The 25,555-nt window shown below is 40.6% G+C and overlaps 1 protein-coding gene across 5 annotated transcripts in view; it reads right to left on the bottom strand.

The window, feature by feature from the left end:
* Positions 1-25,555, bottom strand: part of LYPD6 (LY6/PLAUR domain containing 6) — a 110,504-nt gene that overhangs the window by 42,572 nt on the left and 42,377 nt on the right. For 2 of the 5 annotated variants that reach the window (XM_067027508.1, XM_067027510.1), the window contains exon 2: positions 5,892-6,027. The exons of 2 other annotated variants lie outside the window; for them this stretch is intronic. The gene's annotated coding sequence lies outside the window, so the exon portion shown is untranslated. Of the gene's footprint in view, positions 1-5,891; positions 6,028-11,091; positions 11,147-25,555 lie in introns of those variants that run through there. One more of the 5 variants, XM_067027511.1, reaches the window with a different exon arrangement.

Below are 25,555 nucleotides of genomic sequence, written 5' to 3'. Positions count from 1 at the left end.
AGGCTTCTCTTGGGTTCTTTGGTAATCACTTCCCAAAAGTGGCTTTCATTCTCTGCATGAAGTGATTGTCCCTGTCCCCCTTGAAATGTTCCAGGGTAAAGTGCACTGCACGCTACCTTTCGGACTTAGCACATTTAGTTTTTAGACGACAACAAAACAGATAATGCCTCGAGGCCTCTCCTGAGACAAACATACTCTCACAACCATTCCTCTAAAGGCAGCCGGAAAGATGGGTGAGTTTTTGAGAAAGGAAACAAATACGCCAACATTTTCAGAGGTGGCATGGAGTGATGGAAAGAGAATGGCTCTTGCACACTGCAGACTTGAGCTCAAACCCTGGCTCTGCTGCAAAGAGCCACGTGAACTTGAGTAAGAAAACTGCCCTGCGGTTCAGCCTCTCGTCTGCACTGACACACCCGCCTCCAACTCGTCGGGACCCTCTCCCTGACATTTCCACTGTGCGTGACTACGCTTGTGAGGCAGAGACTTTATTATTAAGTGGCGCCATCTCTTTGGAGGTGGCAAATTTTCCATCTTCTCTGATTTTCTAGTCAGTCGTTCTGATGTGATTCATAGAAAGAAAGCAGGGCTGAGAATAAGGCAAAAAGTAACATAGCTAAGGATAAACAGGAAGGGTAGTAATACATTCATCCTGATTTCATTCTGTAAAGTGAGGATAACATGCTTCCAATATCAAAACCATACCTTCTATGCAGTTGATTGTACCCTGCCAGGTCTTTCATATGGGTGGAAAAACAAAGTCAAGTATATATTGTAGAGAATTATCCTACAAGAAGCAAAGGAACTGGATCAAAGATCTTTAAAGGACTGGGATTTGATATGAGATGACAGGTTGCTCCAATTCCTGTTTTCATGGTTATATGGATCTGAAGTTTCTAGCCAGGCTGTTTGTGCAAAGGAGTCTAATAAGTAGTGATGGTAAATGCTACAACGATTCTACGTGCACAAGCAAAATCGAGGGTCTAAGTTACACTGTCCAATACGACTTCCTGCAATGATGGAAATGTTCTACATTGGGTTTGCCCAATTCATGAGCCACTAGCCACATGTGCCTATGGAGCAACTGAAATGTGTGACTGAGGAAGTGAATTTCATTTTATTTAATTGTTATTTAAACTACATAGAGACATGTGGACCATGGCTACACTATTGGATAGTGGAGTTCTAAATTAGTGATAAATAAAGGAAAACCAGTCACTGAAGTTATCTCTGAACCAATTAGGGTTAGGGTGAAGTAGAACAATGATTACCCAGCTAAGTACCAACACAACAGTGTTAATTACATCAAATCAGGAAATATGGCACAGGTGCTTCTATGGAGGCATTCTTGGCCTTATCATTGGTACAGGGGTCAAAGGGGATAAAAAGGAAATTTGACCTAAGGGTCATATTTTCAGGAGTGCCACAAGAAACCACTCTACCTCCTCCTGCATTTCATTTTTTAGATGATGGCTGAAAATGTTAGCTTATTATGTGACAAGATGTCAATTGCTTTATGGGGTATTTTTTTAATCCCAATTTTTATAGATGAGGAAACTTAGGAAGATAAGTCAATTGCTCCACAGTCACCTGGGTAGAAAATTATGGGAGTGGACATTGGAATGCATGCAATCTGGCTTCATATGCCATGCTTCAAGGACCCATCAGTAATTTAGAAGTTAGAGTGAATAGAAGAACTGCCTTTGAGAGGAGGCTGGCTTGCTGCATGTATCCTGGACATACCAAGACTGTGTCATTTTAGAAGAAAGTGGTCATTTCAGCTTTAAGAAGGATAAAGGAAACCTGGGAACGCTGGGCACAGAATGAGGAGGGTGAAGAGACAGAAGTAAATGTGGAAACCAGGGGCTCCAGGAGACTCACTTTGCCATTTTCCCCAAGCCTTCTCTGAATCCGCTGGTTTCTTTCTAAGTTACTAACATCAATGGCAAGAGTGTGGATGGGGATGTGAAAAACGGCGCAAGTCCTGAGAGAATTAGAGGAAGGAAATGTTTCTATTATACATTGACATTTGGTCTCTAACTCAGTTTGCTTCATGTGCAAAATCTTATCCTTGTGGATCAAAACGTAGGTAATTTTAAGGGGCTATGTCCCCTCTTTCAATCCTCCTTTATTACCCATTTTAGAGGCTTCCAAATTTTTGTTTTCTAATTAATGCTGTGAGTGGCATCCTTGCCACTACATCACATGGTCTATTCCCCATTATTTTCCTAGAATAAACTCTTAGACAGAGGAAGTAAAGGAAATGAAAGGACCCTGGCTTGCACTGGGTGGACCAGGAAGAATGCTGAGGGTTTCCCTTCCCTGGAATTATGTCACAAAGTGATGAGTTAAGCACTTCCCAGGAACCTTTGTTTTCCTCTGCCTGCATGGAGTGTTTCATAACCCCATGCTACTGCAGACTGTATTAACCTCACCAAAGAGGCAACTAATTTATTGTTTTGTTCAAAAAATATTTACTGAGGTCATTTCAGCTGTGGCCAAGCATGGGCCAAGCCCTGTGCTAAGCATAGAGGTTCAGATTCGAAGGAGAGTCAGCCCTTATCTTCAAGAAAATCATAATTAACTAGGAAAGGCAGAAATGTAAAAATACAATGGTATATTATTTGAGGATAAGTAGATTTTATTAACACATTTATTCCCTAATAAAGGCAAACATCTTTCTTTTTCAGTTGTGTATCTTTATTTTAAGGTGAACATCTAGATTTCTCAAAGAAAACTGACATCTTTTAAACAAAAATAAAACCAAAAAAATTTCACAAAAGACCTTAAACCATTATATGGCTATTTGAAAGATTTCAATGAATGAGAAATCTTTTCACTATAAAATTGTAGAAAGTAAATGTGGATTTAGGAAATACGGATAGTGAGAACTTTTAAAATATTAATATATATTTAGTAGTTTTTAAATAAAAATCACATCAAAATTGTACCTCATTCCCACACTCTCAGATTTTTTTTGAACAGTGGCCAAAAACACAAATTAATTTGGGAGAAAACAAAGAGTATAATACAATTTTCTTAACTGAACATCTACTGTATCAAAGTTCCATTGCTTATGAAGTCCTAATGCTAGCAATGTAAACTTGTAAAGAGACACAAATACAACACCAGATCTTTCTAGGGAAATTTGGCCAGAGTCTCTGGTCGCTGAAGGCCCATCTATACATTATAAAAAACTGGCCCTTGCTTGGCCCTGTCCCTAACTCATGCACATCTGCACTAACCTGGTGTGAAGTGTGTTCTCATATGCTGTAAGATGTGGCGCAGGGATGGGGCCCAGAATTAGAGTGGACTTGGCAGTTGTTCCAAACACATCTTCCCTTCTTCCCCCACAAGCCCACGATCACACTGCAAATCAGTTTCCTGGTACCATTCCAGTCTCACAAAGCAGCTGTGTGAACTTCACTTTCCTAACGACCCTGGCCGATACTTTAACACACACAAATTGAAACTGCTCCATGCCAGTGAGTATTGGGAGAATTTTAACAACCGGATTAAAAGGCCAATCAATCGGTAAACTCCCAGGGGAAGCCCTAATGCCAGGGAATAGATGAACTGGTAACTGATTTCAAGAACACATGGAAGGTACAAATCTCAGAGAGATGAGGTGGGAAAGGAGAATAAAATAAGCAGGATTAGAAGGACTAAAAGAATCTGGGCCATAGAAACTGTGATTTGGTAAGTCTGTAACAATGCAGAAAGATGATATTCTTTTTTCTCCTTTTTTTTTTTTTTTTTTTTTGCTAACCAAGTTTCATTTTTCTTCACATATGATAAAATTGGAGCTGGTTTTTCTCTTCATCTGTTTTCTTGCATAATGTTGTGATAAGTAAGAAAGTAGAAAATATATCCAGAAACTCACACACTTGACCTCCTCTTTCCCCTACCCCAGTCTCGCCGGGGCAAGAAAAGGCTGTGTGACAAGGATGTTAGGTTCAGGATTACTGAGTGCTGGGGGATATCTGGAGGACCCAGCTAAGCAGTATGAGATGACTTTTTACATATAAGTTTTTAGCTTAAAAAAAGGAGAAAGTTGACAAAGTATTTTGACTCCCAAGTATAATGGTACCCACAATGAAATATGGAATACTTATTTCCTGTTAATTGGGAAAGAGAGCAAAGACACTGCCTGTGTGCAAGACCTCTCCTGGACACTGTATTCACACAGTATACTATTAGAAAAATGTATACTGTTAGAGAAACAGACACAGGGAGTCTAAGGTAGAACTAGAAAAGCTGTATTTAAAAAACCAAAGAAATCCAGGTATGGAAACTTTAGGATTAAGTCATGAAAAACATGGATAAACATCATCCCTAACAGCAGTCCACAAAAAAGAAATAAAATTAGTGAATATATCTTTTTTAGAATGACTAATCTTATCAGAGTTAACAAAGGTGAATCAAAACAATGATTCAAAGAAATATAAATCGGTCACTATAAAACTGGCAAAAACATGTTTGATAATACCCTGTTAGTGAGTATGTGGGCAAAGAGACAATCTCATTTGAGAAGTAAATTAGTTACCCTTTTTTGAAAGGTAATTAAGCAGTATCTATCAATTTTTTAAATGTGCATACTCTTCAACCCCCAAAACCCATTTCCAACAATCCACCTAGCAGATATATTTCAAAAGTGTGCCAAGATATTATAGTTGAGGATGTTCATGATACCCTAAATATCTAGTAATACGAGGTAGGTTTATAAATTAAAGTGCAACCTTACAAAGGAATATTGTGTAGCTTTTAAAAAGAGAGAGGATCCATATGACATAGTATGAAGAAAAAAAAAGCAAGATGCAGATGAGAATGTACACTAAGGTCCTTGTGATATTGTGATTTATAGTAAGAAATATATATTTGGTCTTCATCCCCCATTTCCGCACAAAGCTCCTTAAACCCTTGGAATTTCCTAAGTGAAGCAGTGATAAAAAGTGTCTTTTGTTATGCTAATGAGGTAGGCTGTCACATCTAGGGATGGGGGCTGGTTGCCAAGAGAACTAATCATGTGATTGGAGGGTTGGGACTCCCTCAGCTTCTGGGGAAGGTAAAAGGGCTGAAGGTTGAATCACTTGCAATGGCCAATGGATCAGTAAATCATGTTCAAACAAGTAGCTTCTGGAAAAAATTAAAAGGATGAGTTCAAAGAGCTTCAGGTTTGGTGCTGGGAGAGTGGTGGGCCTGGAGGTGGCATGGAAGCTCCGTGCCCTTTCCCCATTCCCTGCCCTAAGCATATCTTCCATCTTGCTGTTCCTGAGTTATAAACTTTTATAATAAACTGGTATTCTGGTAAGTGAGATGTTTCTTTGAATTCTGTGAGCCACTTAAGCAAATTAATCAAACCCAAAGAGGAAGTGGTTGGAATCTCCAATCTATAGCCAGTCAGAAGCACAGGTAACAACCTTGACTTGAGATTGGCGTCTAAGGTGCTCATTGGAAGGGGGACAGTCTTGTAGGGCTGAGCCCTTAACGTGTGGGATCTGACGCTATCTCCAGGTACACAGTGTCAGAATTGAGTTAAATCATAGGACACCCCGCTGGTGTCAGAGCGCTGCTTGGTGGTGTGGGGAAACACCCACCCTCCGTAGACACATTATAACAGATGACCAGAACTTTTAGTGCTTTTTGTGTTTCTTAAAAGGAAAGTGCATAAATACATATACATGTGGGCCCTATAAACTTTATTTTCTGAAAAAGGTAAACTTCATTTTCTAAAAAGATACCCAAGAGATTGTTAATGATTATCTTTGAGGAGACAGACTTCACTGGAGGAGTGAGGGAAGTTTTCACTTTTGCCAACTAAAAATTCTCTCGTCATCTGGTTCTACAAGAATGAAATCACTAGCCACTGCAGTCACTGACTTTCAACACACCTTGAAAAGAGTTCAGGGTGGAGATCAGGAATGAGGCACTCTGTGCTCTGGGAGAAACTGGCAGAACAGGACTTCAATAAGTTTGATATTTTCAGAAGACGATTTTATGAGCCCAATTTCTTGCATCTTCTCGTATCTAGAAAAGCACGAAAATCATTAACTGAGACATCTGCTCCTCATGACTAGCAGCAACTTGCTGCCAAAATCTGGGCTTGATTTCACATGTACCCTCTTCACTGAAGTCATACATATACTGACCTCCCCCTCCACCTCTTCAAAGCTGTTCCTCAGAGTTGTCTGAGAGGCTGTCTCCCAGGCTATAGTCCTGATTTGCCCACAAATAAAACAACTCACAACTCTCATGTTGTGCATTGTTTTCAGCCAATTTCATTTTATATCTTTCTATACTGTTTATATTTTCTTACCATGTATAAGTAAGTATTCAAGGGCATGCACGGTGCTTTCTGCAAGATATGTTTAATTCCATGTTAGCTTCCCTTACTATCTAGTACATTTCTTAGTCAAATACCTCTACTGTCAATCACTGAGTGAGTCAATTTATTTCAAATTATATCCTACCCACACTGCCAACCTACTTACTAGCAAAATGGATTTGGAAAGGCCTATCATAACAGACTCATAGTAAGACACTTAAATAAAAGAAGCAAATAAAATTCATGGAAAGGAAAGGGAAATAAAAAGCCCAGACAAATGTATTGACTATGATTGAGCAACTAGCACAGCTCCAAGTTTCCCAAAGTAAAAGGCAAAAATGGAAACAGAGTGGGTGATATTATTCTCCTCGTCTGCGAAAAGATTTCCTGCATATATATGAAAGGTGACTTTTTCACCTGGTGGTGAATTCTAAGAGACATGATGCAAGACACTTTGATAACATCTTGATTTTATGGCCTTCAGTTCTCAAATTTGACCTTGCATCAGAATCACCCAGATGGCTGTTCAAGCACAGATGGTTGGGCCCCAGGGTCAGAGTTTATGATTCAGCAGGTCTGGGATGGGGCCTGAGACTCCACATTTTTAACTGGTTCTAGGTGATACTGATGCTGCTGTTTGGGGACCACAATTTGTAACACTGGGGTTTTAGGCCAGCCATTCACTCATTAATCTTTAATGGTCAGTGGACTTCATCAGTAGTTCTACTGACGACCTGGAGATACTCTTTATGTAAGTATTTCAGGAAAACTTTGAAATGTAATCCAGAGAAAGCATTTTTAAAGCTACTGAGGCCCAAATATATGGTTTCTTATGACCTAATCAGAAAACAAAGATGAACTTGAGAATAGCCACAGAAATAAATGTATTACACATGCCTTGGCCCTTCTTAATACAAATGTATTCCACATCACCTGACTCTGATAAGGCTGATCAGACAGGGGCTGATAATGCAAATTCACGAAATACTGACTCACATTAACAAAAGCTTCATTTTACCCACACAGATGGCTGGTCTCCTGCCAACATCCAAAAGTATGTTATAATTCAATTCGAAAATCAAGAATCAATGACCTTTAGACAATCTGTTCTCTTTTGTTGTTTTCTCATTGACATGGAGAATGGAGGCTTAACTGTACTAAGAATTAACATAGGACCTTTCTCCTGGAGAGGTAAGAGTTCAAAATACTTTTCAGATAAACAACCTCATTTGTCTTCCAACATCCCTGGGGGGTGAGTTGCACCTTCCTCACAGCACTGGAATCCTGTCTCAGACCACCGGCTCTAACCCCTACTTAGTTCCTGGTTGTCAAAGCACTTGGTGCCACAGGAAATAACTGGTGTATTTAGTAACTGCACCCAGATACAGATCACACATACACAAATACAGAAATACCCACACATGCTGGCACCAACAACCAGTGTGTTTAACAAGATTAAAAACATATAAAAACACACTCAACAGATGCATTTATAAATGTACATGTTGTACTTCAAAAAGAGGGAAAAAAAGAATTTTTAAAAAGCTAAGAGTACTCTTGAGATCCATGAATTTCAGTCAGTTTAACTTGTTGTCATAAGTTCTGTTCAAGAAACTTTAAGCACCTACCGTGTGCCAAGCACTGTTTTAGGAGCTGGGAGTAAAAGTTGGACACAAAATCTACTCTGATGTATAATGAAGAGGCACTCATAGAAAAGTAGTTCCAGATGATACTGGATAAATCAGGTGTTATCTTAACTGAATAGCTAAAGGGCAACATCAACACTCAAAGAATGGCCACCTCACCCCTCCTGGGGCTCCCAGGGGGCTGCCTGGAGAAGAAAGCACAGACAAAGCCCCACGGATGAACGGGAAACAGCTGGAATAAAGACAGAGGGGATAGTGAAGGATCCTAGCTAGGCTGCTGGGTGCATATCCAAAATCCAATCACTCCTTCTGCGTTACAAATAGAAATTCAATTTTGTTCAGGGTGGCATCCAGCCTGATTTAAAATACACTTCCTAGAATTCCTTACAGCTAGGGTGACCATGTGACACATTCCTGCCTAATGAGATATAAGTGGAAGTCACAGTAGGGCTTCTAGGAAAGTCATTGGCTCACATTTGGCTTTTGCTTTTCCTTCTTTGCCCATCACTCTTCTTGCTGCCTAAAATACAGACAAGAAGCCCAGAGGTGGGGTTGTCATTCTGGGCAGCATGAGGAATAGAAAAATAGAACAAGTCTGGTCTCTCGGAGCTGTCACCTCTGCCCTGGACTACCTACTTCCAGTCTCCTTGGTATTGAGAAAGTAAATCCCAGTTGAGTTAAGGTCCTGGAGTGAAAATGCATCCAGGTGTATGGAAACAGAAACTCATCTCACACACGTAGGCAGTGCTACTATGCGTTACTATTTACTTATTTTACTATTTACTTATTTATATTCTGGGGAAAACTCCAAATCTTAGAGCAAACGCTAACATCCAAAAGCAAACTCTGAATCCTTCAGTTTTTTCAAAACATGAAATGAAGGCTGCCCTGACACTTAAAAAAAATTCTGTTATAATTAAGTGGCAAACACAATTAACAACTGTTACCAGAAAGTTTAAATATGATGTTTAATCAAGAGCTAATAAAATAACAAGATTACAATGGCCAGTAACATTTGCAGTTTCCTCTAAAAAAGTTCACATGAATACATAATCCCAGGGTTTAAACAAGAGAACTATGAAGTATCTCTCTCTCTCTCCCTCTCTCTCTCACCGCCCCCCACAGCCACCTTCTGCCATCCCCATTGTATCACAAAATAAAGCACAATCTTCCAAAATAGGAAAATTAGAGTCTAATAATAAAAAGGCAAATCTTCCCAAGAAAAGGCAGTTGGCATGGCATAGTCATACGAATAACAAGAATATTTCAGAGATAAAGGAGCAGATGGGGGAGAGGCAAAAACTGAAGAAGTAATAGAGGAAATTTTCCCTACTTTACAAATAGACTTCAGCTGGCAGTTTGAAAGAGCCTGTCCAGCTCCAAGTTAGGAATAATTATAAGAGACATATCAATGCGAACTCTGGTACTTGGTAGAACAGAGAAAAGCTATTGCTTTTCTTTATTTTATAATAATTCTTCATCATATTCCCTTCTTAATTCTAGTTAGTTTTTTTTCTTAATACAGTCTCCTGGGTTTTCTAAAAATAACTACCAGCTCAAAGAGGAAATTTTATCTTTTCTTCTTCAATATTTACTCCTTTCTTTTCTTGTCTTATATTTTCTAGATCCCCCAAAAGTTTCTTAAAAACTAGTAACAGCTTTCTTATTTCTGATTTCAAGATGAAAAATCTTGAAATAGTCTAGACAAAAACAAGATACCTATAAAAGAAAAGAATTATACTGGCATCAGACTTCATCTGCACACTGTAGAGAAAAAAAAAAATCACATGCCCAGAATTTTGTACCCATAGAAGATACGCAACTCTAATAGTAAGAGGAAATATTGAAGGTAATTTAATAACAACAATAATAGTATCATTGTTAATACTTATACAGCACTTGTACAGTTGTAAGCATTTAACTTATTGTCATAGTTTGTCTGCATAGGTGGCTGCCATTAATTCCTTCCCTCCCCCTCCGTTCAAGCTACTCCTCCAACTCAACGTGGAGTCTAGTCTCCCATCTCACAGAATCTGGTAGAAGTGTCGTTGTACCAATTCTAAGGCAAGATATTATGAAGACTGTCAGCTTTCTGCCTTCTGGAGCCCTAAGTTCCCATGTAAGGAACCCGGGCTTCTCTGATAGAGAGAGAGGTTATATGAGGGAAACTGAGACATGAGTGAAAAAGCCATGTGGGACATCCAGCCTGGCTGAACCTTCAGATGATTCAGCCCCTGCCAGTATCTTGAGTCCAGCTACATGAAAGCCCCCAATAAGAATTGCCCATCTAAGCCCAACCAACCCAGAGAAACATGGAAGATAATAAAAAACTGTTGTTTACATTGTTGTTTTGGGGTAGTTCATTATATAGCAACAGATAATCAGAATGCTTATACCAACTCATTTCATCTCACAATATTCATATGCAGTAACTGTTATTAGTATCCCCATCTCACAGATAAGGAGAGGAGGACCAGAGAAATTAAATAACTTTCTCAAGGTTATACAGCAAGCAAGGAAATCCTTGGAGAAATGCAACGATTCAAAAATAAATAAACCTCAGGGAACTATATTCAATATCCTGTAATAAACCGTAATGGAAAAGAATATGAAAAAGAATATGTATATATATAACTGAATCACTTTGCTCTACACCAGAAACTAACACAACATTGTAAATCAACTATACTCCAATAAATATAAACCACATTCTTCATATGCAAAAAATATTGAGAAAGACTCTAATGCAACAACAAATGCATCAAAGAAGAGACCTCAAGATAGAGGAAATGGGAAAGGAGGAAAAACAGTGGTGAAAAGTGCATCTTGCAAATACCTTGTGAAATCTAAGATACTATGGATACAATGATTGAGAGCATGTAGATTAAATGTTGATTTCCAAAACAAGAGACAAACTACAAGGGTATAGTAATTGTCAAGAGTGAAAGAAAATATTGGGAAGGAGCAAGACTGGAGGCAGGAGGAAGAGAGAGAAGTCAATGCATTCTTAAGTTCTTGGTATGAATTTCTGCAAGAAATAAATGAACAAAACTGACTTACGTACAAAATCAAATAGACCAATTGCCATTGGAGAGACTGGGAAAGTGGTTAAATTCCTACCATTAAAAAAGAGAGCAGAGGGGCTTCCCTGGTGGCGCAGTGGTTGAGAGTCCGCCTGCCGATGCGGGGGACATGGGTTCGTGCCCTGGTCCGGGAAGATCCCACATGCCGCGGAGCGGCTGGGCCCGTGAGCCATGGCTGCTGAGCCTGCGCGTCCGGAGCCTGTGCTCCGCATCGGGAGAGGCCACAACAGTGAGAGGCCCGCATACCGCCAAAATTAAAAAAAAAAAGAGAGCAGAAACAGATAATTTTTTTTTTTTTTTTTAGAAACAGATAATTTTTGTGTGAGTTCCATATAATTCCCAAGAATAGAAATGTTATTTAAATTATTCATGACTACAGAAACATAAAGATCCTAAATCCATTTTATAAAACTGGTTTAGCCTTAAAACCAAAACTGATCAAAGTAGTACAATAAAACTACAGAGCAATTCCACCTATAAATATTTGCGAAAATTCTAAATAAAATATTAGCAAGTAAATGCAAAAGTAGATGAAGTGAATATTGCCAACGATCAAGTTTCCACACCAGTAAATCCATTGACATCATTCACGATAACAGCAAATGCATGGAGGAAAAGTGGATGGGTGACATCAATAGGTTTTAAAAAACATTCAGTAAAATTCAATGGCCATTTTTAATAAATCTTCAAATAAAATATAAATCGAAAGAAACCTCTTGAATGTGAAAATATCTGTTTATCGAAAATCAGTTGCAAACATCATTACAAACAATCAAATGCCAGGAATAAGATAGGATACCTGCTATTATTACAATTCAACAGTGAACTGAGGAGAAGAAAATAGTGAATTTACATAGAGTATATGGGGAGATAAAATTTTCTCTTTTTGCTAATGATATGTTTATATACCTAGAAATTCCAACTCCAGTTTTAAAATGAAAACTACTAGAATCAATCAAGTTTGTTCTGGCACCTGGAATAGTTCAGAGCTTTTCTCCATATTAGCAATGGAAAAATTTTTAAACATAATAGCATTAAAATGAAAAGAAAATTTAGAGATAAGCATATAAATTCAAAGTTCATACATACATTTAACACAATGCCAATTAGAATCCCCCATTTTTAAAGTGGATATAATAAATGTTTTGGCAAGATTAAATATCCAAAACTTTGCAAGAAATTTGTGAAAAAGAATAGTGAGGGTAGGGCCATACCAGACTTAAATCCACTAGAATCAAAACATGGCAGGGGAATAAACAACAGAACACACTGAAGAGCCCAGAAATGAATCCCAGTATCATTTCTAGAGTAAACCCCACTTGGTCAAAGGCAGTATTCATAGAACAGAAGCTTCTATATGACAAAGTGAATATCGTGATCCACTGTGGAGAGAACAGCTCATTGATAAAACTGGCACATGCACAGCTGACTATGCATATAGAAAAAAGGAATACGTGGTGCAGCCCACATTTCATTATGAAGACACTGAAGAGTGAATTAGCTCTGCTCATTCTCAAGAAGGGAAGTCCTTGATGTACCGCTCAGCAAGAAAAGGAAGATTCAGAGAATATATGTTACAATAATCCCTCTGTTTTTGGAACGTCTTGTCCACCATTTAGAATTGTGGATCATGCATCCTGAGCACAGGAACAACACTGCTTTGGAGGATGCCTCTTTTTTTTTTTTTTTTTTTTTTTCTGGTATGCAGGCCTCTCACGGTTGTGGCATCTCCCATTGCAGAACACAGGCTCCGGAAGCGCAGGCTCAGCGGCCATGGCTCACGGGCCCAGCCGCTCCGCTGTATATGGGATCCTCCCGGACCGGGGCACGAACCCGTGTCCCCTGCATCGGCAGGCGGACTCTCAACCACTGAGCCACCAGGGAAGCCCTGGAGGATGCCTCTTTGAACAGAACAAAACATAAATATATAAACATTCACAGAGAAATGTAGACATACATAAACACTGCTTGACGGTGGAGGAGTCGGGGAGCTCTGGATACGAAGGGAGAGAAGCAACAAACAATGGAATTTTGAAAAGGTTTCCACAATAAATACGACTGTTATGTGATCTAATTTGTTTAGAATTATTAGTGTGTGCACACATGCACACTCACACACCCACACCAGCGTGTTTGGAGAGAGAGAGAGAGAGAGAGAGAGAGAGAGAGAGAGAGAGAGAGAGAGAGAGAGAGAGAGAGAGAGAGAGAGAGAGAGAGAGAGAGAGAGAGAGAGAGAGAGAGAGATGAAAGGATGGGACCTAAAATGTTATTTGTGGTTATCACAGAGGCATGAATTTCAGATGATTTTTTTTACTTTATATAGTCAGGAAAAAAATAAATTTCATGATCAAAAAAGGGTTCAAAAATACAAATGTATGCATATAAATGTAGTTTTAAAATACTATATTTTAAATGGATGCCAGGTCAGAGGGTCTTCATATTCTTTTTTGTGAAGTTTAACAAAGTAGAGAGTGACTGGCCATAGCACAGGACTGACACCTGGAATAATGATCGCTCCTATTACCACTATTTCCGGGAGTTTAGAGGTCTAGTTGTAGCAAAAGTATAACCTCAGGGACCCAGAGTGAAGGGAAGCTCATAGAATCACTAACGGCTCTAAAACCACCTTCATGAAGAGGAAAAGGAGTATGGGCTCATTTCCTCAACACAACTGTACACTGAGAAGAGATGACATCACTGTGATTTAAGAGCTGAAGAAAAACATTGGTTCTGACTTTCCAAACAGAAGGTCTTAAGTACTCTTGTCATCCTGATGGAAACGTGACAGTGTAAGCTGAGTACCGCACTTTTTATTCGAGACCATCAAGCAACCTGATTTGTAAGCAGGCTTTGTGTAATAACGCCCTACCTCCATCATCAGGTCTGGAGAAGTCTTTCCAGTCTCATTTGGCACCTTGGTATTCAAACCCCACCACAAAGAAAGCAAATCACCCTGCTACTGCCATGTCTCTAGCAGTCCTGCTTCAAAGCTCCAGGAGCTAATAGATGGTAATAGATTCCAGGAGAACTTAGACATCCCTGTGGTTAAAATACTTAAAAAAATGTAACCAGTCTTGCTAGCTAGGGAAAGCTAATCTCATCTTCTCTCACGGTACACTGCAACCCGGATCCCTTAATCTTCCTCAGATGTGTGCATAATACCTTCTGATGTTCAAGTAATGCCGTGTCCAAAAAGGCAGCCCCCTAACACAGTCCTGGGTCTGCAGCCTGCCAGCTGCCCACACAGTGGGAGCCAGACACTTGTCTCAACCCCTTCCTGATAAGGCTGCCCTGCCCACCCTCCATCGCCCATGCCCGTTAACTTCAGGAGCCTAATTCTTCATAAACTGGATATTAGCACCTTCTAATATCCTGAAAGAGCAAGTCTGAGGTTATTTACTTTGAAAATGTATGCTTCTGTAGTTGTGAGGACAAAATAACACTGTCTTCACAGTGAAGACCTTTGAATTCATCCACTTGCCATAAGCATTTATGACCAGACTGACTTGTTTTGCTGCTGAAAATGCTAGAAACACAAGAATGGGTTTTAAGTGGAAACTCTCCAAGATAAATTGGCCCTCAAAATACTTCCGATGGCATCTATTTAAGTGTAAAACTGAAAAGCTATAGACGCATAAATGTATTCAGAATTCTGATTATAATTACCATAAAAAGAGGCTTTTATAGTTATTGCTGAATCATCCTAATTTTGGAAGTAAGAAAAGACTTATGCGAGGCTCTACCTGAATCAGGTGGGTATATCAAAAGAAACCACACACTTTTCATCACACACCCTGAGCCGATGTGCAAGGACTATTTTTCTAGTGGGGTCCCACATAAAGCAATATCCTTCCAATTGCCAGGAAACTTCCCTGGGTGGTGGGGGGGGGGGTGAGATCTAGACCTAAAGGATTTCAAAAGGATACATATTTAAGACCTTTGTATTGCATCAAAAAATGACATAATGCCTCTTTATGGCAGCATCCTGCTTATATAAATGGGAATAACACTCACTACTATGCAATCACAGCTTCCCTTTTCCTCGGGGTTGGTGGGGGAGGGATTGATAATCACTGCGTGCATCTGCGAGATGTTGAAAGGCTGGAATATGCCTAGGAGTCACGAATTTCACCCTCCTCTTACTTTCAGTCCAAACGACCATGGAGAAATTGTTTTCTACAACCACGGAGACCGTGCCTCTCATGCCCACACTTATACATGCATACACCATGCCTTGACTGGCCCACAGTGAGCTCTTCCTCTGTAAGTTCTATGTCTCTGCCATCACACACACTGCTATGGACTGAACAGCATTCCCCAAATGCAGGTGTTGAAGCCCTCACCTGTCATGTGAGAGTGTGTAGAGATGGGGCCTTTGGGAGGAGATTAGGTTTAGATGAAGTCATGAGGGTGGTGCCCTCTGATGGGATTAGTGTCCTTGTAAGAGACACCACAGAGCTTGCCATCCTCTCCCTCCCATGTGAGGACACAGAAAGAAGGTGGCCACCTACAAGCTAGGAAAAGGGCCCTCACCAGGAATCATAACAGCTGGCATCTTAATCGTGGACTTCCCAGCCTCAAGAACTTTGAGAAATAAACATCTGTTGTTTAAGCCACCCAGTGTGTTATGGTGGCCAGAGCCGATAGCCTCCTTCTATGGTTTCCCTTTGCTCAGTTCTTTGATTCCAGGTATACTAATAAAGGCATCCCTAATTCTCAACTTCCCCACAAACAAGTCAGGATATTTATAACATTTCCTTCTATTTGATATACCTTCTCTTCTTTCAGAAAGCTTCCTTTACCAGCAACACCTCTTCCTCCCACTGAAAAGGTGGTGTGTCATGGGCAGAAAACATAGGGTCACATCCAGCCCATCATACACACTTGAGCAGCCTCTGAGAGTCACGTCTGTGAAACAGGACTCAAATATCTGCCCTTATAAGGATCAAATAAAATAATGTACCTGAATCTTAGCTTCTTTTGTGGAATCTGACTTCAATGCAAAAAGCCAGTAACAACTCCAGGAGAAAAATTATTTTTCTAAAAAAAAGCCCCCACACAAACATACCAAGATTTATAATAGTCTATGCCATCCTGTAAGTCAAGTAACCTTAGGGCAAGCACTTTTCTCCATAATCATTAAAAAAAAAAAAAAAGGTTTGAAATAAGAGAAAGCTCAAAGATGATTTTAAGAACTTTCTATACCAGACACCAGACACTAATTCAGTGACGCTGAACAAGAGGTTCCCCCACTAGACTGTGAGATTCTCAGGGGCAAGGCCTGAGTTTTATTCACCTTTAAAACTCCAAAGTCCATTTCAGTGCCTGTCACATAGCAAGAAAGAATCAACCAAGCATTCATTGAATGAACAAATATGGTGCCACATTCAAGAGAATGCTCGAAAGTGTTTTCTCCTGCTGAGAGAAATCACTCCAGGATTCTTCTTGGTAAATACATAGCAGCCGAGCATAATGAAAAGCTTTGGCTCTGAAGTCAGACACACCTGCGCAGTGACACTGATTCTTCCACTCACCTTGGGCAAGTGCCTCAAATATTTCATCTGTAAAATGGGGATACTGATATTCACCATAAAGGCTTGTTGTGAATATTAGAGGAAATACACATAAAACAGCTTGAGCGTTGTCCAACACAGTGTATGTGTTCAACAAAGAAAGGTTATATTATTGATGAGTATCTCCAAACAAGAGTTCACGTTTAAATCCAATTATACTCACGACATCACATCACAACCTATTCATCATCTATAAACTACATCTAGCGATATTTCCATTCAATTACTGTCTACTGACTTAATGGACTGTGATACTTCATGCTGGACATGAACGACGCACAGTTCTTAGAACACAGAATCGGCTATCATAAGACCTCACATACTGAGATTTAAAGCATAAACTAGGATATGTACCCTGAGGTCTGGGGTCAAGCAGCAGGGACAGGGTCTACATAGCTGAGGGGGGGTGGGCATGGCTGCAACAATTCCAAGTAGCAATGTCCCAAGGAACTTTCCAGAAAGTCAAAAAAGCAGGCTGTCTCTAAGTAGGGCAGAGAGCCACTAAAGCAGTGTAAGGATGAGCCAACATGAAAATCTGCAATGAAATGGAACCACCAGAAGAGCTGGATGAGAAGAGGATAGGAACAGAGGACAAGCGAGGCCTTCCTAAATTTCCTAAACCAGTCAGAAGCAGCCAGCACGTAGCTTCAGAGCTACCACACGTGTTCAGGTCTCCCCTGAGGATGAGGGTATCCTCCACTTCCCCAGAGAACAGACAAGAGATTATTCAATGAAGTAAGAGGGTGTGGAGAGGAAGAGGCCAGAAAGCAGACTAAACAGTAGAGCTGCAAGGCTAAAGATTTTCAAAACTGGCCATAGCGTCTGTCAGATTTTCAGCATAGAGCATTTTAAAACTTATTCAAGGTCCAAAATATGAGTGAACTACTTTAATGGCATATCTTCTGACAAGGAATTCAAAGCAAAATAATGGTCTGCCAGTGTGATCCCAAGACGGAGCAACAACCGAGCTAGCCATACAAACGCCCCAGTTCAGCAGTGGGGTGTACCCCCTGCACTGTAGCCTCAAAGGGAGAGCCCGGGGCTCCTGTGCTAACAGGACAGAGGCAGTCGGGAGCAGGAAGAGGGGCTAATTGGAAACATGAAGTTGGTCCACCTCCACTCTAGACCTGGCGCAAGGAGAGATCAACTTTGCATTGAACAAAAGACTTTATAGACCAAAAATAAAGACACCAAGCCGAAGTCCCATTGCAATGACAGGTCAAAACCCTTAATCTGGGTGACCTTCACTGCTATTCAAATACAGCCATTGTGATGAAAATGTGCCTGGATTCAGTTTGTAAACCAAGAAGCAGACAAGCACAGATGATGTTCCCTCAGGCCATTCATTAATGCACAGGGCCATTTTGGCTTCTCTGTTTCTAATTTTCATATTTCTTTAATTTGGTTCTCATTCTCTTACTTGGGCATTTTCCCTGAAGCCAGGATTATGCCTAGCTGTGGCTGTAACGTTTTTATGTCTTAAAATGTTAACTTCTTCAGGTGTTGTTTCCATAAACCCAGGAAAACATTAGCAAATCAATTCAAAGAGACAGGGGTACCCCCTTTGTCCCCCACCACATATAAGTGGCCCCATCTCTCTCAGGCATATGCAGGACAGTGTTTCTGCCATGAAGGAGCTTCCCAGGAAAAGGCTAGGGAGACTGTTATCAGAATGGAAATTAAGAAAAATGATCAATCAAATGTCACAAAGCAACTACAATTTCATAAGTCTTTAAAAGCCAAGGCTTAGGGTATGTTTTACCTCCTAGCCACTCTCCCCTTCCGCTAAAATCATGGTATAATTGACATTTAAGTCCTACACTGTTACTGTAAAGGGTAACAAAGGGTGCAGAACAGTACTAACCCATTCTGTTGGGCAAGGAACTTTCTGGCACTTTCCCAGTCCTTCCAGGAAAGAAGAAAGATCATGTGCCTACCATTAGAAAGGGTTAAATTCACCAAGTTGTTGAGAATTTTTAATCTTCCTTGTAATGTAAGTCCTAGTACCATTAACTTGAATGTTATTGAAAACAGGTTTAGCTGAGTGTCTCATAAAGTAACAACAAAGAGCAGGAGAAAAAGTATTTGACTTCTGTGAAGCTAAAACTACAGTCAGCATTCTGCATCCCCAGGTTCTACCTCTACAGATGCAGAGGGCTGACTACACTTTGGTACTTTGTTAAAGGGACTTGAGAACCCGCAGATTTCGGTATCTGTGGGCATCCTGGAACCAATATTCCTGTGGATACCAAGGGACGACTGTATGTGAAGAACAGATTTCAAATGTAGCTAATGATCTTGTAAAAAGAAACACAAGCATTGGGGCAAGAATCACATGACTTTCCCTCTCTTCCACCTCCCATCATACCCTTGACAACCCCACCTCCTGACCTCCTCAGCCCTGCTGTTGAGCTGTGAATATTCCATGGGCATTAACCAGTTCCCAACCAATTCCGAGATAGGTTCTTTTGACACATCACTTTTGCATAAGGACTTCACTGCATGTGAATTTCCTTGATTCAGGAAGATGGAGCCCAGTACTTCTCAACCTTCTCCCCTTAACTACCCCCAACTGTAGAGGAGAGCAAATGCCTTCCCTAGAGGGTTTGAGATCCAGCTCAAGGTAGCAAGTAGAAATCTACTTGATGCCTCACAGTTTTATTTTTTTAAGTGTCAATTACATTCTACTCCATAATGTATGCATCTGTTTTCTGAATTCATGTGAAATGAACACTTCAGGAAGCTGCACCAGGTTAATCCTATAGCTTTGTGTATTGTGGTTCACTACATGTATCAATTCACCCTATCCTCTATTTCATAGAAATTCACTCAAACTTTTAATCCCTTTGTCTTTGCATATCAGCTTTAGAAAAAAATAAAGGTAGTTCAACACATTTAACTATTTAAATAAAATTGAAGTCGTTACTTAGGAACGTTTAGAAGAAAGAGAGCATTTCAATTTTACTCTTTTCCCTGTTTTGCCTCCATCCTTCCACTATACTATAGTGGAATGTGGTAGGTAGAATTTTTTCTACTCTCCCCCACCAACCCATTGCCTTTTTTATAACTAACAGGACCCTGTGGCAGGTGGAAAGCCCATCCCAATGGTTTAGAGGTTTACAGGTTTAATCCTCTCAACACCTGTAGAAGGGGTGGCATTGGACCCAGACCTAGATAAAATACCTATCCCCTTAGCCACAAAGATTGGTTCAGGAATGGGCATGTGATCAACCAAAGCCAACCAGAAACTCCCAGCCAACCAGCACTTCTGCCCCAAAGCTCTTTCTCCTATACTGCTAATATACACATCTGAAGAAGTCAGTGGCCATCTTTGTTAACATGTGAAGAAGGTCTCCCAAGAGTCAAGCCAATTCATATACAGGAGGTGCTGAAAGAGAATCAAGAGGAAGAATGACACAGAGATTTGTGGGAAGTACAGAGAGACAGAGAGTGTCCTGATGATACCACTTTAACCCCTAGATCCCACTGTACCTGAAGCCAGGTACCTCAGACCTCCCACTTAGATGAGAAAAAAAAATCCTCTTTTGGCATAGGTAGTTTAAGTTAGGTTCAGTCATCTATAACGGAACACTTTCCAAGATGAAAATATGGACATGTGATTTCCAGCTCCAAATCCTTCAATGCTCCCTATCAAATACCTAGAAGGAATCCAAACTCCTTAGTGTAGCACTGGGGCCATCTGCAATCTAGACCCCACCTTCCCTAGGTCAAGGGTGATTGATGGATGAGCCTTGGTTTTGTGCACTACATGCAAAGATGACCCAGAAGATGCTCCTAGTCTTGATGAAAGATGTCTTCCCATTTTCTCAATTTATTCCTTTATTTACACTCACGGCTCCCTCTACATTCTCTCATATACCTACTATTGTCTGTCCTGTTCTCCTTGCTGGGAGTGTCTCATCCTCATTATCTGCCCAGTGGATGTTCATCCTTCCATCTCAGCCCGAGCAGGTTCCCCCTTGAGAACTCTTCCCAATTTTTTCTGTTGAGTTGCTCACTTCATCCCAGATTCCTTAACGCCACTCTCAGAGTGAGCAGTGCTGTAGCCACTGTCAGCAGGCCACCTCCACACCCACCAGGAGTTCCTCCGCCTGTGACCTCTCTTATCTACCTTTGCATCACCAAAATCTGATACAGTGCCTCCTATGTAGTAAATCTTATGTGAACATTTATTAAAGACATGAAAGAATGAATCAACGAAATAAACTTAACAATGGTTAGTACTATTTGAATAAAGGGCAAAGGTGTGAAAGGGAGTGGAATTAGATGCTAGTTTCCTTCCTTCCAGCTGCAACCCAACCAAGGACCTCGATTACTCAAAACGATTTGGCCTGAGAGAGAAGCAGGAGGAGGAGTAAATTCACAGAATTAGTAGTATGAAAACATTTTCTACCCTCTCCTACTATCCACACTCAATCCCAGTATCTGCCCTTGATTCTACTCATGTCGAAGAAACATTTTGTTCAAATGCTCATATAGGAACTGAGAGTTAATACAAAAATACAGAGTCTCAAACTAAAGAAGTAGTTGGCTTTCTGGAAGAGCACCTCAATGTGGCTGGAGGGACTGTCACGGTCTTGCTGGGGGCCCTGAGACTTTTCCATTTGTTCTCACCATTACCACACAGTCCTTAGCCTTTCCAGAAACACAGGGTCCTGCGGTTATGAGGGGCTGCAGGCAGAGCGCTATGTCTTCATAACTTGGAAGCAGGACGGCTGGTGGATAAGCCCTGATTTTGTGCACTTCATGCAAAGGTGACTGGAAGACACTCGGAATCTTGATAAAACACATCTTCCTATGTTCTCAATTTATTTCATTGTTTATACTCAATAGGTAGCTAATGTCATGAGGACTGCACACAGCCACCTGAGGCTTGGCGGCAAGCGGCCATACAGGGAGGGGACGTCAGTTTGGGTCTAGCAGAACCCCCCTCTCGGTGCTGACCATAATGCCCCTTACATCCCTCCCCTCCCTTTTCAGAAATTCCATGAGTCTTCAGATTTGTTCTAAAATGTCTACTTTCTGAGTCATAGCTCTTTGCTAAAAGAGAAGGCGCGGTTTCTTCACCGCCGGTACCCTCCCACACTAACCGCCTCCTTCCTATCAGCAGGTTGGAATGTGTCTGTAAGCAAAGTCCGCAGTTTCCACCTGGGAAGCAGGCATCTGGGTCCCACCTCTGAGTCTGATAATAAAGGACCCGTTTCCACACTCACTGCCGAAGCCTATGTGTTGCAATCGGGCTTGTTTTGGAGAAGAGTTTCTAGCAGCTGAAGGCAAGAGGATGAGATCAGTGAGAAGCAGGAAATCTGGACCCTCCATGTCAATAAGCAGTATTAAAACTTAAAGCACAGGGTAGATGAGAAATCTGAAAATCATCTTACAAAGAGAGGGTAATTCCTAAGCAGCTGTAATGGAAACAAAGACACTCTAAATCTAAGGGCAACAGGAAGCAAAACCTCCTACCCTGCCATTACTGTTCTGAAGGCTCGCCTTCCCTTGTAATTATAACTAAGTTCAGGTTTGTCTTCATTCTTCAAGAAGGGGTAACTTCCCCCACATGCTATTTATCTTTTTACAGAAGATTCAAAAGGTTAAAATAGATGGCTTAAGTTTTAAGGACATTTTCATTTTGGAAAATATAGGTGATTATAATGGTTGATTACAGGTTTGGGGGAAAATTCTTGATTTTTTGCCAAGATGTATTCATTGAGCCACACTGGGGGAACCGTGGTTTGGGGAACACGGGCAACGTTCTAGATCCATGTGCTGCCTTAACTGTCCAACACCTGGAAAGGGAGCCCAACCCCATGCCACTCTCCAAAGCAGGTGGTTCTCCTGTTCTTTCTCTTGCCCCCCGCCCCGTATATATCTGTATTTTTTTCAAGTGCCAGAGAAAAATCAACCCTTTCTCCCTCCCCTTTCCCATAGCTCTTCTGTTCTGGAAAGAGCACAAACAAATAAGGCTTGATTTCTCTGTTTGATAATCATGGGAAAGGAAACATTTTAGTATATGTAAAGAACCAGTCTAATTGTTTTCACTGAATTCTCTGGTCATTTCAGTCCAAGAAAATAAATCTCCCCAAATGCCTGGCTGAGAAGACCAGTTATATCCCTGAATTCTTAACAAAAAGCTCACCAAGGTGAGCCCTATGCAGACATGACAGATATTAGGACTCTGTTGCTAGTTATCCAAATGGCCCATTTCTTCTGCACAACAGGGCTTATCTCTGACTAATACTGTTAAACTCAGATAAATCCAATATGTCCTTGCTGGGTTTGTCTTCTTGGAGGCTTAGTGAAAGTAACATGCCTTTCAGATACTTCTGCTCTGAATAGTGCACACAGAGAGGGCCTGTGAGATTGGTGGGCTGAGTTTATGCACAGTGAATGAAACAAGGCACTTATGAATATTCACCCTCACTTATTCACACTCTGCCACCTAGAACTTCAGGAGCTCGCCTTCAGGCAAAAGAGGGACCAAGAGAGAAGCAAAGGACAGCGAGAGAAAATGAGAGGATGGGTCCCATGAAGTCACAGGAAGGTAGAGGGATGCTCTACTTGCACCTGGACAGAGCCTCGTCAGGAGTGAGGGAAGCCCCACTGCCTAGTCACAGAGAGCCACAGTGACACCTCAAGACAGGGTGTTCCCTTTGTGGCACAATTTCCTCTGCGGTGCCAGTTGCAAGCCTCACACTGACACCCAACTATGGCAAGAACCATGTCATGTTGAATGTTTCCCTGACAGTGCCCATGACTGGGACCAGTGCTGGGCCACTGGTCACAAAACAAAATGTTGGAGATTTTGTACCCTGCCAGAGAGGACCTGAAGGAGATACGTCCCTGGCTAGTGCCTTCTCAATTCTCATGACAAACAAACACAGTCATCTCAAAATTTCTATAGAGGATGCCATTTTGAATTTTCTATGGTCATGGGCAAATGTCCAGGAGTTTGTGATCAGAATATTTTGTCTTCAGTTCATGTCACAATTTTATGTCAACACACAAAATTGAATCCTATATATATTTTGCCAATTGCCTTAGTAAATAAAATATAAACATCTTATAATTGAGGCACTGTCAAAAATGAAAACTCCAGCATGGATGCTTAGATTGATTAGTTCACACATTCAGTCAACAAATATTTAATGGGCTTCCACTGTGTGCTAGGAACTGCGGAGGGAATACAAGTAGGAATAAGACATAGTCCCTACCCCTGAGAAGCTCATAGTATAGAGGAAATGAGAATTTAATGGGATGTTTGCTCCAACATGGATTTTTTGCAGGGTATTATTAGACCATAAAGAAGATTCAATGACTGTCTATGGGAGTTGGAGAAGGATTCACAAAAGAAATAGCATCTAATTTGGATGCTTTAAGGATGAATACCTGTTTCAAAAGTGGAGAAAGAAGTGGGGTCATAGGAAGCACAACTCAGTTTTATTATCTACTGGTCTATGTCATCAGTTTCTAGAAAATCATCACCCCTGTTATCTAAAAGCAAATGCATTGGGCTTCCCTGGTGGCGCAGTGGTTGAGAATCCGCCTGCCGATGCAGGGGACACAGGTTCGTGCCCCGGTCCAGGAAGATCCCATATGCCGTGGAGTGGCTGGGCCCGTGAGCCATGGCCGCTGAGCCTGCGCGTCCGGAGCCTGTGCTCCACAACGGGAGAGGCCACAACAGTGAGAGGCCCGCATACCATAAAAAAAAAAAAAAAAAAAAAGCACATGCACCAGTGGTTTAAATTGAGAAGTTACACATTTGCTCCAAGTAGTCTGAGTTCATTATAATTTACCAGACTGATTCCTTTCTATGGCATTTACACAGTTCATGGAAGGCTTTGACTCATAATGACTGAGTGAGATAAATGTTTCTCTCATTTGAGTTTCCATGTACTGCTTCCTTTGGTCATCTGTTATTTGGGGTCTCTTTAAACTGAACTGAGTTTAATCTTTGGACTGTACATGTGGCAACACACATGATTGTCAAATCTCTTTGATGTTAAACTAACAGATGTCTTGGTTAATTTTGTGGTACTTTGATAAAAGGATTAAGGGGAGGCTCATGAAAGCAATCACCTTACCTGAAAAGCTGAATTTTAACAATAATCAACGAGGCCAAAGATGTGGTTAAGCTCAGCCTAGTAAGAAATGAGCTTACTACAAATGAGCACTCATACTGGATAGTTTTTGACCCAAAACACATTGACTGACCTATTAAAACTTGAGGCATTATTCAAGGTGAGTCAGCTGGTACAGAAAACATTTAATATTTTCATGTAATTTAAAAAACACTTACTGGGCTTGGGATAATGAAAAAGTTTTGGTAGTAGAATAGTAGTAATGGTTGCACAATGCTGTGGATATAGTTAATGCCACTGCACTGTACACCTGAAAATGGTCGGTGGTATGTATTTGTACCACAATAAAAAATACCCCCAAAAGCACTCATTTATAAACCAGATATTAACATTCAAAGTTTTTCAATCTTATCATTTTCCTTGGAGAATATTTTAAAAGATCATCAAAGACTCTCTTGCTAACAGACTCTCTTTAACTAAAAGCCTATTACTGCCTTGTTATCCAGGCAAAATCAATATGTAAAGCACTAACAAAATTTTAAAACCTAGTCTATCTGAAAGAATTCCGGAGGAATTCTTCCGGAGGAAGTCAGTCCACAATATTCTCATAACTTTCTCTTAAATTAACAAAGTAACAGCATTATATCAGACTATCAATTTGAGCATTTGCTACTCTTCTGTAGACATTCTGAAATGATTTCAATTCAATACAGTTTTTATGTGTGACTAATATTTGTTCATAGTTAACTTGTTCTGCCACTAACTAAATCTTACACAACATTTGAATCAAGCTGTTGAAAGATTTAGAAACTCCAGTAATTTACGTCAT

Source organism: Kogia breviceps, chromosome 2, assembly GCF_026419965.1.
Source record: "Kogia breviceps isolate mKogBre1 chromosome 2, mKogBre1 haplotype 1, whole genome shotgun sequence".
In the NCBI taxonomy this organism is placed as follows: Eukaryota; Metazoa; Chordata; class Mammalia; order Artiodactyla; family Physeteridae; genus Kogia; species Kogia breviceps.
Note: the sequence above shows the minus strand (reverse complement) of the source record. Positions and strands in the feature narration are given on the sequence as shown.